The sequence below is a fragment of the Oryx dammah genome, unplaced genomic scaffold (genome assembly GCF_014754425.2).
Source record: "Oryx dammah isolate SB20612 unplaced genomic scaffold, SCBI_Odam_1.1 HiC_scaffold_15, whole genome shotgun sequence".
Taxonomy (NCBI): Eukaryota; Metazoa; Chordata; class Mammalia; order Artiodactyla; family Bovidae; genus Oryx; species Oryx dammah.
The window spans coordinates 37,605,066-37,614,945 of NW_024070199.1; positions in this window are offsets into that span (position 1 = coordinate 37,605,066).

The following is a 9,880-nucleotide window of genomic DNA, read 5'->3' on the forward strand; positions in this document are numbered from 1 at the left end:
CCTCCATACCTACTCTGAAACCAAGCACCACCCAAGGGCCAACAAGTTCCAGAGCAAGACATACCATGCAAATTTTCCAACAACACAGGAACATAGCCCTGAGCTTCAATATACAAAAGTCACTCCAAACTCATTGACATCTCATAACTCATTACTGGACACTTTTTCACACTTCAGAGAGAATAAATCCAGCTCCAGCCCCCAGTCAACAGACACAAGCTTCCCTAACCAAGAAACTTTGACAAGCCACCTATAGAACCCCACCCACAGTGAGGAAACTCCACAATAAAGAGAATGCCACAAACTGCCAGAATACAGAATGGCCACCCCAAAGACAGCAATATAAACAAGAAGAAGAGTCAGAGAAATACCCAGCAGGTAAAGGAACAGAATAAATGTCTACCAAACCAAACAAAAGAGGAAGATATAGGGAAGCTACCTGATAAAGAATTCAGAATAATGATAGTGAAAATGATCCAAAATCTTGAAAACAATAAGGAATTCCAGATAAATAGCCTGGAAACAAGGATTGAGAACATGCAAGAAAAGTTTAACAACGACCTAGAAGAAATAAAAAAGAGTCAATATATAATGAATAATGCAATAAATGAGATTAAAAAAAAAACACTCTGGAGGGAACCAAGAGTAGAATAACAGAGGCAGAAGATAGGATAAGTGAAGTAGAAGATAGAATGGAAGAAATCAATGAAACAGAGGGGAAAAAAGAAAAACGAATTAAAAGAAATGAGAACAATTTCAGAGACCTCTGGGACAATGTTAAACACCCCAACATTTGAATCATATGAGTCCCAGAAGAAGACATAAAGGAAAACCTTGTGAAAATACTTGAGATAATAGTTGAAAACCTCCCTAAAATGGGGAAGGAAATAATCACGTAAGTCCAAGAAACCCAGAGAGTCCCCAAAAGGATAAATGCAAGTTGAAACACCCCAAGACAAATATTAATCAAATTAACAAAGATCAAATACAAGAACAAATATCAAAAGCAGCAAGGGAAAAACAACAAATAGCACACAGCTGATCTTTCAATAGAAACACTTCAGGCCAGGTGGGAATGGCAGGTCATAAAGTGATGAAAGAAAAAAACTACAACCCAGATAACTGTACCGAGCAAGGATCTCATTCAAATATGAAAGAAAAATTAAAACTTTACAGACAAACATAAGCTAAGAGAATTCAGCACCACCAAACCAGCTCTCCAACAAATGCTAAAGGATCTTCTCCGGACAGGAAACACAGAATGGGTGTATAAACTCGAACCCAAAATAAGAAAGTAAATGGCAATGGGATCATATTTATCAATAATTACCTTAAATGTAAATGGGTTGAATGCCCCAAAACAAAAGATAAAGACAGGCTGAATGGATACAAAAACAAGACCCCTATATATGTTGTCTACAAGAGACCCAGCTCGAAACAAGGGACACATTCAGACTGAAAGTGAAGGGCTGGAAAAAGATATTCCATGCAAATAGAGACCAAAAGAAAGCAGGAGAAGCAACCCTCATATCAGATACAACAGACTTTAAAACAAAGGCTGTGAAAAGAGACAAAGAAGGACACTACATAATGATCAAACTATCAATCCAAGAAGAAGATAGAACTTTTATAAATGCACCCAACATAGGATCACTCCAATATGTAAGACAAATGCTAGCAAGTATGAAAGGGGAAATTAACAATAAGACAATAATAGTGGGAGACTTTAATACCCCACTCACACCTATGGTGAGATCAACTAAACAGAAAATTAACAAGGAAACACAAACTTAAATGATACCATAGACCTGTTAAACCTAACTGATATCTATAGGACACTTCACACCAAAAGAATAAATTTCACCTTTTTCTCAAGTGCACCTTCTCCAGGATAGATCACATCCTGGGCCACAAATCTAGCCTTGGTAAATTCAAAAAAAAAAAAGAAAGAAAAATCATTCCAAGCATCCTTTGTGACCACAGTGCAGTAAGAATAGATCTCAATTACAGGAGAAAAACTATTAAAAATTCCAATATACAGAGTGTGAACAACATGCTAATGAATAACCAACAAATCACAGAAGAAATCAAAAAAGACATCAAAATATGCATAGAAACGAATGAAAATGAAAACAAAACAACCAGGGAATGTTCATAGCAATACAGGCTTACCTCAAGAAACAAGAAAAAAGTCAAATAAATAACCTAACTCTACACCTAAAGCAACTAGAAAAGTGAGAAATGAAGAGCTCCAGGGTTAGTAGAAGGAAAGAAATCTTCAACTTTTGAGCAGAAATAAATGCAAAAGAAACAAAAGAGACCATAGCACAAATCAAAAAAGCCAAAAGCCGGTTCTTTGAGAGGATAACTAAAATTGACAAACCATTAGCCAGACTCATCAAGAAACAAAGGGAGAAGAATCAAATCAATAAAATTAGAAATGAAAATGGAGAGATCACAACAGACAACACAGAAATACAAAGGATCATAAGAGACTACTATCAGCAATTATATGCCAATAAAGTGGACAACGTGGAAGAAATGGACAAATTCTTAGAAAAGTACAACTTTACAAAACTGAACCAGGAAGAAATATAATATCTTAACAGACACATCACAAGCACAGAAATTGAAATTTTAATCAGAAATCTTCCAGCAAACAAAAGCTCAGGACCAGATGGCTTCACAGCTGAGTTCTACCAAAAATTTAGAGAAAAGCTAACACCTATCCACCTCAAAGTCTTGCAGAAATTTGCAGAGGAAGGTAAACTTACAAACTCGTTCTAGGAGGCCACCATCACCCTAATACCAACACCTGACAATGATGCCACAAATAAAGAAAACTACAGGCCAATATCACTGTTGAACATAGACACAAAAATCCTTAACAAAATTATAGCAATCAGAACCAAACAACACATTAAAAAGACCATACATCATGATCAAGTGGGCTTTATCTCAGGGATGCAAGGATTCTTCAATATCCGCAAATCAGTCACTGTAATACACCACATTAACAACTGAAAAATAAAAGCCATATGATTATCTCAATAGATGCAGAGAAAGCCTTTGACAAAATTCAACATCCATTTATGACAAAACTTTCCAGAATGAAGGAATAGAAGGAACATACATCAACACAATCAAAGCTATAAATGACAAAACCAAGCAAATATTATCTTCAATGGTGAAAAATTGAAAGCATTTCCCATAAAGTCATGAACAAGACAAGGGTGCTCACTCTCACCACTACTATTCAACATAGTTGTGGAAGTATTGGCCACAGCAGTCAGAACAGAAATAGACATAAAGGAATCCAAATGGGAAAAAAAGAAGCAAAACTCTCACCATTTGCAGATGACATGATCCTCTACATAGAAACCTCTAAAGATGCCACCAGAAAATTACTAGAGCTAATCAATGAATATAGTAAAGTTGCAAATATAAAATCAATACACTGAAATCCCTTTCATTCCTATACACTAATAATGAGAAAAAAAAAAAAGAGAAATTAAGGAAACAATCCATTCACCATTGTAACCAAAAGAATAAAATACTTTGGAGTATATCTACCTAATGAAACAAAAGACCTATATATAGAAAACTATAAAACACAGGTGAAATAAATCAAAGAGGACACTAATACATGGAGAAATATACCTTGTCCATCGCTCGGAAGAATCAATATAGTGAAAATGAGTATATTACCCAAAACAATCTTTAGATTTAATGCAATCCCTATCAAGCTACCAAAGGTATTTTTCCAGAGCTAGAACAAATAATTGCAGAATTTCTATGGAAAGACAAAAAACCTCGAATACCCAAAGCAATCTTGAGAAAGAAGAATGGAACTGGAGGAATCAACCTGCCTGAATTCAGGATCTACTACAAAGCCACAGTCATCAAGACAGTATGGTACTGACACAAAGACAGAAATATAGATCAATAGAACAAAATAGAAAGCCCAGAGATAAATCCATGCACCTATGGACACCTTACCCTTGACAAAGGAGGCAAGAACATACAATGGAGAAAAGACAATCTCTTTAACAAGTGCTGCTAGGAAAACTGGTCAACCACTTGTAAAAGAATGAAACTAGAACACTTTCTAACATCATACACAAAAATAAACTCAAAATGGATTAAATATCTAAATGTACAACCAGAAACTATACAACTCTTACAGGAAAACATAGGCAAAACTCTCTCCCACATAAATCACAACAGAATTCTCTATGATCCATCTCCCAGAATATTGGAAATAAAAGCAAAAAGAAAACAAATGGGACCTAATTAAAATTAAAAGCTTCTGCATAACAAAGGAAACTCTAAGCAAGGTGAAAAGACAGCCTTCACCTTGAGAGACAATAATAGCAAATGAAGCAAATGACAAAGAACTAATCTCAAAAATATACAAGCAACTCCTGCAGCTCAAATCCAGAAAAATAAACGACCCAATCAAAACATGGGCCAAAGAACTGAACAGACATTTCTCCAAAGAAGACATACAGATCACTAACAATCACATGAAAAGATTCTCAACATCACTCATTATGAGGGAAATGCAAGTCAAAACCACAATGAGGTACCATTTCACACCAGTCAGAATGGATGCTATCCAAAAGTCTACAAGCAGTAAATGCTGGAGAGGATGTGGAGAAAGGAAACCCTCTTATAGTGTTGGTGGGAATGCAAATTAGTACATCCACTCTGGAGAACAGTGTGGAGATTCCTTAAAAACTGGAAATGGAACTGCCATAAGACCCAGAAATCCCACTGCTGGGCATACACACCAAGGAAACCAGAGTTGAAAAAGACACGTGTACCCCAATGTTCATGCAGCACTGTTTATAATAGCCAGGACATGGAAGCAACCTAGGTGTCCATCAGCAGATGAATGGATAAGAAAGCTATGGAACACATACACAATGGGGTATTACTCAGCCATTAAAAAGAATACATTTGAATCAGTTCTAATGAGGTGGATGGAACTAGATAGAGCCTATTATACAGAGTGAAGTAAGCTAGAAAGAAAAACACCGATACAGTATACTAACAGCAAGAAGAGATAAGAAAGCCTTCCTCGGGGATCAATGCAAAGAAATAGAGGAAAACAACAGAATGGGAAAGAGTATAGATCTCTTCAAGAAAATTAGAGATAAAAAGGGAACATTTCATGCAAAGACGGGTTCGATAAAGGACAGAAATTGTACTGACCTAACAGAAGCAGAAGATATTAAGAAGAGGTGGCAAGAATACACAGAAGAACTGTACAAAAAAGATCTTCATGACCAAGATAATCACGATGGTATGATCACTCACCTAGAGCCAGATATCCTGGAATGTAAAGTTAAGTGGGCCTTAGAAAGCATCATTATGAACAAAGCTAGTGGAGGTGATGGAATTCCAGTTGAGCTATTTCAAATCCTGGAAGATGATGCTGAGAAAGTGTTGCACTCAATATGCCAGCAAATTTGGAAAACTCAGCAGTGGCCACAGGATGGGAAAAAGTCAGTTTTCATTCCAATCCCAAAGAAAGGCAGTGCCAAAGAATGCTCAAACTACCGAACAATTGCACTCATCTCACATGCTAGTAAAGTAATGCTCCAAATTCTCCAAGCCAGTTTTGAGCAATATGTGAACTGTGAACTTCCACATGTTCAAGCTGGTTTTAGAAAAAGCAGAGGAACCAGAGATCCAGTTGCCAACATCTGCTTCATCTTCAAAAAAGCAAGAGAGTTCCAGAAATACATCTATTTCTGCTTTATTGACTATGCCAAAGCCTTTGACCTTGTGGATCACAATAAACTGTGGAAAACTCTGAAAGAGATGGGAATACCAGACCACCTGACCTGCCTCTTGAGAAACCTATATGCAGGTCAGGAAGCAACAGTTAGAACTGGTTGCAAATAGGAAAAGGACTGTGTCAAGGCTGTATATTGACACACTGCTTATTTAACTTATATGCAGAGTACATCATGAGAAACGCTGGGTTGGAGGAAGCACAAGCTGGAATCAAGATTGCCGGGAGAAATATCAATAACCTCAGATATGCAGATGACACCACCCTCATGGCAGAAAGTGAAGAGGAACTAAAAAGCCTCTTGATGAAAGTGAAAGAGGAGAGCGAAAAAGTGGGCTTAAAGCTCAACATTCAGAAAACGAAGATCATGGCATCTGGTCCCATCACTTCATGAGAAATAGATGGAGAAAAGGTGGAACCAGTGTCAGACTTTATTTTGGGGGGCTCCAGAATCACTGCAGATGGTGACTGCAGCCATGAAATTAAAAGACACTTACTCCTTAGAAGGAAAGTTATGACCAACCTAGATAGCATATTCAAAAGCAGAGACATTACTTTGCCGACTAAGGTCCGTCTAGTCAAGGCTATGATTTTTCCAGTGGTCATGTATGGATGTGAGAGTTGGACTGTGAAGAAGGCTGAGCGTCAAAAAATTGATGCTTTTGAACTGTGGTGTTGGAGAAGACTCTTGAGAGTCCCTTGGACTGCCAGGAGATCCAACCAATCCATTCTGAAGGAGATCAGCCCTGGGATTACTTTGGAAGAAATGATGCTAAAGCTGAAACTCCAGTACTTTGGCCACCTCATGTGAAGATTTGACTCATTGGAAAGGACTCTGATGCTGGGAGGGATTGGGGGCAGGAGATGGGGACGACAGAGGATGAGATGGCTGGATGGTATCACCGACAAGATGGATGTGAGTTTGAGTAAACTCCGGGAGTTGGTAATGGACAGGGAGGCCTGGCATGCTGCAATTCATCGGGTCGTAAAGATTCAGACACGACTGAGTGAGTGAACTGAACTGAATGCATACATATGGAATTTAGAAAGATAGTAATAACCCTGTATGCAAGACAGCAAAAGAGACACAGATGTATAGAACTGTCTTTTGGACTCTGTGGCAGAGGTCGAGGGTGGGATGACTTGGGAGGATGGCATTGAACATATATATTATCACATGTGAAACGAATCACTAGTCCAAGTTTGATGCATGATACAGCATTCTTGGGGCTGGTTCACTGGGATGACTCAGAGGGATGGTATGGGGAGGGAGCTGGGAGGAGGGTACAGGATGAGGAACCCGTGTACACGCGTGGTGGGTCAAGTCAATGTATGGCAAAACCAATACAATATTATAACGTAGCCTCAAATTAAAGTCAATAAATTTCTATTTGAAAAAATGAGTAATATTGCACACTGGTGGTGGGGACACAATTAGACTTTGTGCAATTTGAGACTCAAGGATTGTTCCCTGTAATTCAGACCAGTACTATCAACTCTGCTGAAACCTGGAAGGGTATTACCTGTACCTTCCTACAGTTCTCTGTATGTAGCTCTCTCTTGTGAACTCTAACTATATAGAGTCATGAATCTCTCTTCTTGGGAAGACTGTCTCTGCCTAGGTACACCTTCCATGTATGTGTTGGAAACTATTTCTAGAGTTGAGGCGATTGTAGAACTCTCCTTGCTTGCTCCCCGACTCAGGAATCCATTCTCTGCTGCCAGATGTTGGAGAAGGAAATGGCAACTCTCTCCAGTGTTCTTGCCTGAAGAATCCCAGGGATGGGGGAGCCTGGTGGGCTGCCATGTCTGGGGTCACACAGAGTCGGACAAGACTGAAGCAACTTAGCAGCAGCTGCCAGATGTTTGATGTAAAACAGTGCTCTTTCATTTGTCTTTTCTACTTTGGAATTATATGAGACAGGAGGATAAATGTGTCCTTTACTCCTTTATGTTGGCTAAAATGGAGGTCCCCCTACAACCAGAACTCACTGAATGCCTTGTGAATGCTAGGCAATGACTTCTGTGCATGGGTGCAATCTTGATTAGGGATATGTGTTGGGGCCTTAGGGACCCCCAGTTTTGCTGGAGAAACATGTCAATTACAAATAGTATTTGCTATGTGCTATGTTAAGTTCAGTTCAGTCACTCAGTCTTGTCCAACTCTGCAACCCCATGGACTGCAGCACAACAGGGCTTGCTGTTCTTCACCAACACCTGGAGCTTGGACAAACTCATGTCCATAGAGTTGGTGATTCCATCCAACCATCTCATCCTCTGTCAACCTCTTCTCCTCCTGCCTTCAATCTTTCCCAGTAACAGGGTTTTTTCTAATGAGTCACTTCTTCACATCAGTTGGCCAAAGTACTGGAGGTTCAATTTCAGCATCTGTCCTTCCAGCGAATATTCAGGTTTGATTTCCTTTAGGATGACTGGGTCGATCTCCTTACAGTCCAGGAGATTCTCAAGAGTCTTGCCCAACACCATAGTTCAAAACCATCAATTCTTCATCGCTCACCATTCTTTATGGTGCAAATGTCACATCCATATACGACAACTGGAAAAATCATAGCTTTGATTATACTGAACTTTTTCAGCAAAGTAATCTCTCTACTTTTAAAAAATTTGTATAGGTTTGTCATAATTTTTCATCAAAAGAGCAAGCATCTTTTAATTTCATGGCTGCAGTCATCATCTGAAGTGATTTTGGAGCCCCTGAACATAAAGTCTCACACTGTTTCCATTGTTTCCCCATATATTTACCATGAAGTGATGGGACCAAATGCCATCGCCATGATTTTCTGAATGTAAAGTTTAAACCAGATATTTTACCCTCCTATTTCACTTTTATCAAGAGGTTCTTTAGCTCCTCTTCAATTTCTGACATGAGGGTGGTGTCTTCTGCATATCTGAGGCTATTGATATTTCTCCCAGCAATCCTGATTCCAGCTTGTGCTTCATCTAGTTGGGCATTTCACGTGATGTAGTCTGCATATAATTTAAATAAGCAAGGTGACAATATTCAGCCTTTATGTACTCCTTTCTCGATTTGGAACCAGTCTGCTCTTCCATGTTTAGTTCTTACTGTTGCTTCTTGACCGGCATAGAGATTTCTCAGAAGGCAGGTAAGATGGTCTGGTATTCCCATCTCTGTAAGTTTTCCACAGTGTGTTGTGATCCACACAGTCAAAGGCTTTTGCATGGTCAATAAAGCAGAAGTAGGTGTTTTTTTCTAGAAATCTCTTCCTTTTTCTATGATCCAACGAATGTTGACAATTTGATCTCTGGTTCCTCTGCCTTTTCTAAATCCAGCTTGAACATATGGAATTTCACAGTTTATGTACTGTTGAGGAGTTGCTTGGAGAAATTACTATGGTAGTATGTGAGATGAGTGCAACTGTGTGGTAATTGAACATTCTTTGAAATCACCATTTTGGGGGATTGCAAGGAAAACAACCTTTCCAGTCCTGTGGCCACTGCTGACTTTTCCACATTTGCTGGCATTTTAAGTGCAGCACTTTTTAACAGCATCATCTTTTAGGATCTGGTATAGCTCTACTGCAGTGCCATCACCTCCAATAGCTTTGCTGGTAGTGATGCTTCTGAAGACCTATTTGACCTCACATTTCAGGATTGTCTAGCTCTAGGTAAGTGATCACATCATCGTTGTTATCTGGGTCATCACTGTGTTTTTTGTGCAGTTCTTCTATGTATTCTTTCACTCTCTTCTTAATATATTCTGCTTCCGTTAGGTCCATCCCATGTCTCTCTTTTTTTTGTGCCCATCTTTGCCTGAAACATTCCCTCCCTATCTCTAATTTTCTTGAAGAGATCTCTGGTCTTTACCATTCTAATGTTTTCTTCTGTTTGTTTGCACTGGTCACTTAGGAAGGCTTTTTTTTTTTTTTTAATCTCTTCTTGCTATTCTTTGGACCTCTGCATTCATATGGGTATGTTTTCTTTTCTCTTTTGCCTTTTGCTTCTCTTCTTTTCTAACTTCTTTGTAAGGCCTCCTCAGGCAAACATTTTGCCTTTTTGCATTTTTTTTCCTTTGGATGGTCTAGATGTGGTATATAC